Source organism: Anomaloglossus baeobatrachus, chromosome 11, assembly GCF_048569485.1.
Source record: "Anomaloglossus baeobatrachus isolate aAnoBae1 chromosome 11, aAnoBae1.hap1, whole genome shotgun sequence".
Lineage (NCBI taxonomy): Eukaryota > Metazoa > Chordata > Amphibia > Anura > Aromobatidae > Anomaloglossus > Anomaloglossus baeobatrachus.
Window position 1 is genome coordinate 111,019,155 of NC_134363.1, and position 8,581 is coordinate 111,027,735.

Below are 8,581 nucleotides of genomic sequence, written 5' to 3' on the forward strand. Positions count from 1 at the left end.
AAGGTTTTTAGAAGGTCGCCTATATCTGTTCTAAGCATCCTGTGCACTTATAGGACAGGGATAACGTACACATGAAAGAAAGGTCAAGCTATTTTTAAGTCTATTACACATATTGTGTTTCCGAGTCGATTCTATGTGTAATTGTCATTTAACTCTTTGCATTTTTAGTAAATTTAGTAGGTAATGTCACAGAATGTAATGTCATAGAGTAATGTCATACATAGAGTCGTAGCACATGATAATACAATGACGTGTAGTAATGTCTTGTTCTCTAAAATTGAGTTTAGACTTTTTCCACCCCCTCTATATACCCATATAGTTTACATCTTATTTATGTATTCCTGTGCCTCATGCATATATGTGAGTCCTCCCAATACAAAGATACAAATGAAGTGTGATTAAACTTACACTGAAGGGAATGGTCTCTGTGCATGGTCCTCATGTGTCCTACTTGATACAATGGAGTGCATGCATCTTTGCTGTTGCTGGCTATAAGGATGCGTTACCTTCTTCCCTGAGTGCGTTCTCTGCAGTCGTCAGACAGCTGCCTCCCTCTGCCGCAATGTTCAGCTTCTTACTGCAGTGAGGGGCGGGATAGCTGGACCACATCCAGACAGCATAGGAGGAGGAGGGGGTCCTGGATGCCCTGGAATCTTCTAAAAAAAAGAGATATCATACAGAATCAAAGTTATTTTTTCAAGATGATTATATCAGTCAGGCACACTGTATAGAAACACAATTTTAAAAAATGTATCAGCAATTAGTGAAATGACGGGGTATATAATGCAGCTAACTGATGGATTTCATGTAACGTTACATCAATATAAACACTGTGGATTTGGGGACTTTATAATACATGAGCAGTTTTCCCGGACTAGGATGACTATAGAGCATAGCATAAAAAATTGCAGAATTGTTCCAGTTTTATATGGATTTTACTAGTCTCAAAAACCTGGGGCAGCTGTTAGTTTTCAGGGGTGAAGACTGGGATGGGGTAGTTATGTGTGACATGGTTAAAGGTCCCCATTACCAAGCAGGGCCAAGACACCTACTGCTGGTGTGACGCCCTGGGCAAGCCAGGGGTCACAGGTAATGACATCACCACACCCTACACCCCGGTTAGGTACACCCAAGCTAGACCAGAAATCCTTGTTGCCTTCCTCCAGGGGCTGATGTCCACACCAGGGGGTGGGCCAGGCGGTTGGCTCCGCCCACGAAGGAGTTCACAGTCCTGGAGGAGGGGAAATAGGCAGTTAAACTAGGGAAGTGAAAGTGAGAGGAGTGAAGATTAGGTTTGGAGTTTGAAGTAGAAGGAGGGAAAGTAGTGAAAGAGAAAAGTGACAGCAGTAGAGCCTGAAGTTGGTCCGGGTGTGTGCCCCGGACAGAGACAGCAAGGTTAGCAGACGGCGGTGACCGTCTGCAGTGGAGGCTGATCGGAGGTGCCGTAAGGACCGTGGACGGGTGGTGGCCCGGCGGTACCGGACCGGTACACAAGGAGAAGCCAGCACCATTGGCAGGGGCCTTTCGGATCCCGGCAAGGCTAGGAGTCGCCGTGAATTTGCCAAATCCGTCAGTGAAGGGGACCTCCGGGTCTCCAAACAACTAAGTCCCGATTGAAGGCAACCGTCCAACCGTATGAGAGAGACACCGCCACCGCCAAGGCACCAGTTTCTCAGGGCCAGCGCCTGCGGGCAAAGAGGGGCTCCTCCGGCCCATATCCAAGTCGGGAAGCGGGTTACCGGTGGGAACCCATCGCTACCAACATTACACAAGGTGCAGGGAAAGAGACAGTCACCGTTAACTACCGGGAAAAAGCAACAGCAGCCGTCCGTGGGAACCGTCTTTCCAGCCGTGTGTTTTACCGAGAACTGTGTCAACGTCTCAGGCTGAGTGAGTACCACCGTGCCGTGCGACACAGCGCTGCCCCCGCGACCCTGCACCTCACCAGGCCCCGCACCCGGCCTGCCATCCACCCTTACCCCATCACCGGGCCTTGGGACAACCAACCCCCTACCCACGGAGGGGAGAAATAACAAAGCTGCTCCCTGTCACCGTTCCCGGGATCCCCATACAGAGCAGCGGTGGTGTCCACACAATCACCACAACCGTGGGTGGCGTCACGGACAATAAATCCCCAAAACCAATCCCCTTTTCACTCACGGGTGAGGAGCGCCGCTCAGGTCCCCGGGATCCGGCCCAACGCTTGAGCCACCGAGCAGCAGAGGCCGCAGCAGCAGCGGCAGCCGGACCTGAGCAGTGGGAGAGCGCAGCGTCCCCTCCTCCGCCTGCGACAACTTGGCGTCACGAACAGGATCTTACCGCTCTGCCGTTGGGTAGAGGTGCGCCTTGTTACCGCCGGAGGTGTCCGGCCGAAAAATTTCAGAAGCCGCCATCTTTGGCGCGAAAAGTTCCCGCTCGAGCGTCTTCTCGAGTAATGGAGGCGCGAAGGCCAAAACCCAGCCCCGATAGAGGAGGGGCCGGAAAGAGGCTAAGGGGGACGAAATGGCGACTGGTCGTATGTAGCCGCGGCTATAAAGGCAGGGACGCCAGGACTCTGCAGCCATCTTGTTCCTGGGAGAGGCCGCCAGCAACATGTGGATGCCGTCCCGAAGCACCGTAGCCCCCGTGCCTTGAATCGCGGCGTGGGTGGAGATCCGGACCGCGCAGCTCTACCAGAGGCTGCAGGTCAAAATGCAGCTCCTCATGGAGGAGTGGGAGACCGACATGGCGGAGGTCATAGCGGCCGTGCGGAGACGCGAGGAGGAAGCTGTGGAAGGGAGGGTGAGTGACCCACGCCCCGATGCCCTTGAAGGGCCGGTCATCGCGGCTGCGGGACCCGGTCTAAACCCTCTCACCCTGCTGCCTCCCTCGCCACCCGTCCCGGAAGCCGTGACCCCGCCACTAGGCCCGCTGTCACCGCAACCGGTAGCGATACCCAGCATGCCCGCCCCGGCGGGCCAACCTGTAGCCGGAGCCCGTAGCCAACCGGAGGTGCTACTGTGGAAATCCCCGAAGCCTGAACCGGAGGCGTTCCCCGAGAAAGTCCCCGAGCCGGAGCCGATAGCCCGCTCCGTGCCGAAGGCCCAGTAGAGGAAAGCACCTGTGCCCATCCCCCACACCTCGGCTGAGGTTGCGCCGGGTTGCCGCTGCAAGGCGGCGTCCACGGCCAAGTCACCGCGGGACCTGCCGCCCAGATCACCAGCAGTGGGCAGTGTCCAACAGGTCTCGCGGGGCCCGACCCGTGCGCCGGAGCTCACAGCAGCGCCGTACTGGGACAGGGAGCCAGTACCGTTGGGCCTGGAAATCGAGGAGAGGGAAAGAAGGAAGGCGGAGATGGTGGCCCGTACGATACGGGAGAAGGAGAGCCTGAGACAAGCGACCTTCCGTGTCCGGGGCCCGCTGTATGAGGGGCAGGTGAGGCGGTTTGATGTCCGCCGGGGCTATGGATTCATCTATGAACCGGGCCTGGAGGCCGAAGTGTTTATAGCCCGGCGGGATGTTAATGCTCACCTGCCAGAAGAGCACCCCGGTCGTAACCTGATGCCGGGCGACTTGGTTCAGTACACCCGGCACTGTGGGGAGAGGGGGTGGTTTGCGCTGGATGCGAAGTTAAGGGGCAACCAGGAGGCCCGTGTGAGCACCGCACCCCCTCCCTCAGGTTATGCCGAGGACTCTGAGTGATGGCAGCGGAGCACCATTGTCACAGTCCCCATTGGGACCACCTGTGTGTGTTTTAAAGTTTTGAAAGTTTTGCAAAAATAATAAGTAAATGACACCGTGAAGATTCACCTGATTATTGCTGATTTGAACCGGTTGTTGCCGGCACCGTTGTCCCCGTGGGGACCGTTGAAGTTGCGTAAGGGACTCCTTACGGACAAGCCCGTGAACTTGCAGGGCAACCACAAACGTTAGTGGCTTGTAAATAATGTTTTGTTGCAGCTTCCACCGTTGCCGCCTCCGGAGAGGCAGATTGGAGGGAGGGCCCGCAGTGGAGCAGGCTGGGGCCCAGCCACCACCGGAACCGGTGGCTACCCTCTGGGGGTTCCAGGGGCTCCCCATGGACGTGGGTCCCCTGGAAAGGACAGATCCCGCTCGGGTAACTTGGTGCAGGACTGGGGCCAAGGGGTGCTGCCTGTTTCTTAGGGGCAGCATCAGGGCCAGGTTACTTGGGTGGGTGAGAGCGGAAGCCGTAACCGTTAAAACCGTTTTTGCAACGTTTAAGAAAAGTGCCTCCCGTTGTGGGATGATGTTCTTCTACTTGTATTGTTTTTTTTATCTTTTTCAGAAAAATAAAACCGGTGTTGGACGGGCAGCCCGCGGACGGTCTGCATTTTGCTAAGGGGGAATGTGACGCCCTGGGCAAGCCAGGGGTCACAGGTAATGACATCACCACACCCTACACCCCGGTTAGGTACACCCAAGCTAGACCAGAAATCCTTGTTGCCTTCCTCCAGGGGCTGATGTCCACACCAGGGGGTGGGCCAGGCGGTTGGCTCCGCCCACCAAGGAGTTCACAGTCCTGGAGGAGGGGAAATAGGCAGTTAAACTAGGGAAGTGAAAGTGAGAGGAGTGAAGATTAGGTTTGGAGTTTGAAGTAGAAGGAGGGAAAGTAGTGAAAGAGAAAAGTGACAGAAGTAGAGCCTGAAGTTGGTCCGGGTGTGTGCCCCGGACAGAGACAGCAAGGTTAGCAGACGGCGGTGACCGTCTGCAGTGGAGGCTGATCGGAGGTGCCGTAAGGACCGTGGACGGGTGGTGGCCCGGCGGTACCGGACCGGTACACAAGGAGAAGCCAGCACCATTGGCAGGGGCCTTTCGGATCCCGGCAAGGCTAGGATTCGCCGTGAATTTGCCAAATCCGTCAGTGAAGGGGACCTCCGGGTCTCCAAACAACTAAGTCCCGATTGAAGGCAACCGTCCAACCGTATGAGAGAGACACCGCCACCGCCAAGGCACCAGTTTCTCAGGGCCAGCGCCTGCGGGCAAAGAGGGGCTCCTCCGGCCCATATCCAAGTCGGGGAGCGGGTTACCGGTGGGAACCCATCGCTACCAACATTACACAAGGTGCAGGGAAAGAGACAGTCACCGTTAACTACCGGGGAAAAGCAACAGCAGCCGTCCGTGGGAACCGTCTTTCCAGCCGTGTGTTTTACCGAGAACTGTGTCAACGTCTCAGGCTGAGTGAGTACCACCGTGCCATGCGACACAGCGCTGCCCCCGCGACCCTGCACCTCACCAGGCCCCGCACCCGGCCTGCCATCCACCCCTACCCCATCACCGGGCCCCGGGACAACCAACCCCCTACCCACGGAGGGGAGAAATAACAACAAAGCTGCTCCCTGTCACCGTTCCCGGGATCCCCATACAGAGCAGCGGTGGTGTCCATACAATCACCACAACTGTGGGTGGCGTCACGGACAATAAATCCCCAAAACCAATCCCCTTTTCACTCACGGGCGAGGAGCGCCGCTCGAGTCCCCGGGATCCGGCCCATCGCTCGAGCCACTGAGCAGCAGAGGCCGCAGCAGCAGCGGCAGCCGGACCCATTGGGGTCACGGAATTTGTGACGCACATCCGGTCGCTTTAGCGATGTCTTTGGTTGTGACACCTATGAGCGATTTTGAATCGTCGCAAAAACGTTCAACATCGCTCATCGGTGACATGGGGGTCCATTCTCAAATATCGCTGCTGATCGGTGTACGAAGTAGTTCGTCGCTCCTGCGGCAGCACACATCCCTATGTGTGACACCGCAGGAACGAGGAACCTCACCTTACCTGCGGCCGCCGGCAATGCGGAAGGAAGGAGGTGGGCGGGATGTTACGTCCCGCTCATCTCTGCTTCTATTGGGCGGCGGTTCAGTGACGCTGTTGTGACGTCGCTGTGATGCTGAACGAACCACCCCCTCAGAAAGGAGGCGGTTCGCCGGTCACAGCGACGTCGGTAGGCAGGTAAGTAGTGTGATGGTCCGTGGCGATGTTGTGCGCCACGGGCAGCGATTTGCCCATGTCGCACAACCGATGGGGGCAGGTACACACGCTAGCAATATCGGTCACGATATCGCAGCGTGTAAAGCGGCCTTTAGTCTTCTGCTAAGTCAGCAGTGTGCGGTTCCTACCTGTTTTATTTAAATCTGTTACCTGTAATGATTATTGATTAGTGTTGAGCGAGTATGCTTGTCACTACTCGGTACTCGCACGAGTATCACTGTACTCGGGCTACTCGGCGGGGACCGAGTAATCCGCGATACTCGTGCTGTACTCGTGGTCTTCATCCCTGCATGTTGGCGCTCTTTTGAGAGCCATCCCTCATGCAGGGATTGGCTGGCAGACCACTGCAATGCCATAGCCCTGTTAGTTGTGGAATTGCAGTGATTGGCCGGCCTGCACAGCATGACCGAGCCTTTATACTGGCGGGCGCGCTGTGCTCTGCACACAGCCATCCAGACAGTCAGTGCAGGGAGAGTGTTGCTGCTTCAGGGAAAGGTTTGCGGCCCTTTATAGTTATTTCCGTAGCATGGCTGCAAAAAGTGTGACCAGAAGTCCTTCTCAGGACTATTGTAGTTGTATACAGGCAGGCAGGGTATAGCCAGGTCGGAGCACGGGAGCAGAGTCCTTCTCAGGACTATTGTTGCTGTATACAGGCAGGGCAGGCAGGGTATAGCCAGGTCGGAATACAGGCTAGTGACCAGAAGAGTCCTTCTCAGCACTATTGTAGCTGTATACAGGCAGGCAGGCAGGGTATATAGCCATTCCTAGTGGTGACCGTATACCAGCCTTCATCATATCTGGGGCTGGTGTACACAGTCTAAAACAGTCCTGATAGTGTCAGACTTCTCAGTAATTGTCGCTCCTAAAAACCTGTTAGGTTCTTATTGCGTCCGTGCTTGCATTTAAAAACCGCACGTGTGTGGCAGTCGGTGGCAGCGTACAGGTGCACTTGTGTGCGTTTTTCATAAACTAGTATATAACGCACAAGTCTAGTGAATAATACACGTCAGCAGTGTCTGATAGTGTCAAACTTCTCAGTAATTGTCGCTCCTAAAAACCTGTTAGGTTCTTATTGCGTCCGTGCTTGCATTTAAAAACCGCACGTGTGTGGCAGTCGGTGGCAGCGTACAGGTGCACTTGTGTGCGTTTTTCACAAACTAGTATATAACGCACAAGTCTAGTGAATAATACACGTCAGCAGTGTCTGATAGTGTCAAACTTCTCAGTAATTGTCGCTCCTAAAAACCTGTTAGGTTCTTATTGCGTCCGTGCTTGCATTTAAAAACCGCACGTGTGTGGCAGTCGGTGGCAGCGTCAGGCTCCACATTGTCCCTGGATAGAGACGTGCATGAGGGCCTGTAAACCTGAAGTGCCCATTGTAAGGAAGTGGATCTATTGTAGTATAGCCCTTTGGCAGGGCAGCCAAAAATTGGGAGGCTCCACATTGTCCCTGGATAGAGATGTGCATGAGGGCCTCAAAACATTGTTCCCATTGCAAAGGAGCGGGTCTCCTGTCGTTGTAATGCCCATTCTGAAAGAATGGGCGAAAAAATTTACCACTGGGGGTATACCTGAAACAACGGCCTAACTATTGTAATGGTCATCATGGTGGCGCATGAGGAGAAGGAGGAGCAGTCCAGCGATTAGCCAAAGTCCAGAAGTGTGTACCCATGGGTGAGTGGAGGTACATGGCAAATTCCCGATACAAACTTTAAATTCCGCTGTCATTTGCTGGTGGTGTGGTGAATTCTGGCCCAATCCAACCCTTGTTCATCTTGATCAGAGTCAGCCTGTCAGCATTTTCAGTTGACAGGCGGGTGCGTTTATCTGTAATGATTCCACCTGCGGCACTAAAAACACGCTCTGACAAAACGCTAGCGGCAGGGCAGGCCAGGACTTCCAAGGCGTAGAGAGCCAATTCATGCCACGTGTCCAGCTTGGATACCCAATAATTGTAAGGCACAGAGGAATGTCGGAGTACAGTTGTTCGATCTGCAAGGTACTCCTTGAGCATCTGGGCAAACTTAGGATTTCTTGTGGCACTACCCCGCACCTCAGGGGCTGTGGTATGTGAGGGGCTGAGAAAACTGTCCCACATCTTAAAGACTGTTCCCCTACCTCTGGCGGATTGGACTTGTGCCCCTCTCGGCTGTACGCCTTGGTTGTCCACTGATTCCTGACCTATGCCGCTAGCGTTTTGTGAGGGGAATGCTTTGCTTACTTCCGTGACTATGGCCTTCTGGAACTGCTGCATTTTGCCTGACCTCTCCGCCTCGGGAATAAGAGACATAAAGTTCTCCTTTTAGCGTGGGTCTAACAGTGTTACCAACCAGTAATGATTGTCGGCCAAGATGTTCTTAACGCGAGGGTCACGAGACAGGCAGCTTACCATAAGGTCAGCCATGTGCGCCAGACTCTTAACAGCCATCACTTCAGTATCCTGACCAACACGATGACTGAACATGCTGTCCTCCTCCTCCTCCTCATCATCTACCCTGTCCTCTGGCCAGCCACGCTGAACCGAGGATATGACTGCATGTCATATCCTCAATTTGGCCGGAGAGTTGCTCCATGTCTTCATCCTCCTCCTCGTCAT

At 54.6% G+C, this 8,581-nt stretch overlaps 1 protein-coding gene across 4 annotated transcripts in view; it reads right to left on the bottom strand.

The window, feature by feature from the left end:
- The window catches only part of THY1 (Thy-1 cell surface antigen), a 70,139-nt gene extending 69,534 nt beyond the window's left edge, over positions 1–605 (bottom strand). For 2 of the 4 annotated variants that reach the window (XM_075328983.1, XM_075328981.1), the window contains exon 1: positions 409–571. The gene's annotated coding sequence lies outside the window, so the exon portion shown is untranslated. Of the gene's footprint in view, positions 1–408 lie in introns of all 4 variants that reach the window. The other 2 variants (XM_075328982.1, XM_075328984.1) reach the window with 2 other exon arrangements.
- Positions 606–8,581: the final 7,976 nt, after the last annotated feature.